Source organism: Pongo abelii, chromosome 6 (assembly GCF_028885655.2).
Source record: "Pongo abelii isolate AG06213 chromosome 6, NHGRI_mPonAbe1-v2.0_pri, whole genome shotgun sequence".
Lineage (NCBI taxonomy): Eukaryota > Metazoa > Chordata > Mammalia > Primates > Hominidae > Pongo > Pongo abelii.
Window position 1 is genome coordinate 147,100,369 of NC_071991.2, and position 1,735 is coordinate 147,102,103.

Here is a 1,735-nt window from a genome sequence, read left to right on the forward strand (position 1 = left end):
GGGAGCTGAGAAAAAGACCTGGAACACATTCTCCCCTGGAGTCTTCAGAGAGACTGTGGCCCTGCCGACAACTTGATTTCAGATTCCTGGCCTTCAGAACTGTGAGAAAATACAGTTCTGTTGTTTAAAACAACTCAGTGTGTGTGATTTTGTCACAGCAGCCCTGGGAAACGAATACAGCATTCGCCCAGTACAGTTTATCAGGATTTAGTCCAACTGACTGCTTTCCACTTGTCCCATTTTTCTTTTCTTTTTTATTTGCAGCCTTCTTTTGGATTAACTACAATTTTTTTCCACTTCATTTATTTTCTCTTCAAGCATGTGCCCTCCCTCCCCTTACCTCCCTTTGCTTGGCAAAGCCACAACTTTACAAAATGATACACTAGGAATTTCTGCAAGCAAATTTAAAAAGTCTACAGTTAATCATCTTTGTCCTCCTCCCAAATGACATAAAGATATTATAATACTTAAACTTGGATCAGCTCTTTCCTTATATGTTATTGTGACCAATATTTTAGTTTTATATTTTAAAAAACCTGTAAGTTAGACATTAATGTGATGTTATACGGTCAATGAAATTTAGATTTACTTACATATCTACCGATTTCCCTGTTTAACATTCCTTTCGTATCTCAGTCCTCCTATCTGGGATCATTTTACTTTTCTCTAAAGTACATATTTTGGAATTTTTCTTTTCCTTTTTTTTTTTTTTTTTTGAGATGGAGTCTCGCCCTGTCGCCCAGGCTGGAGTGCAGTGGCGCGATCTCAGCTCACTGCAAGCTCAGCCTCCCCAGTTCAAGCAATTCTCCTACTTCAGCCTCCTGAGTAGCTGGGATTACAGGCACCCACCACCATGCCTGGCTAAATTTTGTGCTTTTAGTAGAGATGGAGTTTCACCTTCTTGGCCAGGCTGGTCTTGAACTCCACCTGCCTTGGCCTCCCAAAGTGTGGGGATTACAGGCCTGAGCCACTGCACCTGGCCTGGAATTTTCTTTAGTAAGGATCTGTTGGTGGTAATTGTTTATTCTTGAAGAATAGTTTTTCAGGGAACAGAATTCTGACCTGGCTGTTATTTCCTCTCATTGAATATGTTACCACACTATCTTCTGGCTAGCAGTAGGTGATCTCATATTTCTCACTAGCTACCCTCTAAAGGACCTAGTTCTCACCCATAGCCAGAAGATCAAAGTATATATTGCAAAGCCCAAGGACCAGGCGAGGGGGTATTGGGAAGATCAGAGGAGTGGGAGCTGAGAGAAACACAACAGCTCAGTTGGGGAGGGTGTCCTCTGATTCTTCAGCCTTTGCAGGGAGACTCAGAAACTGGGCTCAGCAATGGGAAAATAAACTGGAACTCCTTTACCACCTTTCATGTTTAAAATACTAGGGGGCACCCAGATTTGAACTGGGGACCTCTTGATCTGCAGTCAAATGCTCTACCCCTGAGCTATACCCCCAGTTATGTTAGTAAGGTCCAATTAACAACCTTACCCTGTGCAGCCACACCCAGACCTGCTGTCCTAGATTCCACTTCAGGATGGGTTTCTGAGTTACAAGGCCTGACTTGCTGCCAACTCAACACCCTGTCTTAGAGGAAGCAACCAGTTCCTTCTCCCAGAGCTCTGCCAGCTCTCCACTCTCAGTTCCTGAGTAAGTGCAGGGATCTGGGGAGCAGTCCCTTGACAGCTGGAAGGCTCTCTAGTGACACCTATGTTGTGGGTTTTGTGCCGGGGCC

At 44.1% G+C, this 1,735-nt stretch overlaps 1 non-coding gene across 1 annotated transcript; it reads right to left on the reverse strand.

Moving 5' to 3' along the window:
- Nucleotides 1-1,385: 1,385 nt before the first annotated feature.
- TRNAC-GCA (transfer RNA cysteine (anticodon GCA)) lies at nt 1,386-1,457 on the reverse strand. The gene has a single exon. It is a non-coding gene; the product is annotated as a tRNA-Cys (tRNA).
- Between the last annotated feature and the right edge of the window lie 278 nt (nt 1,458-1,735).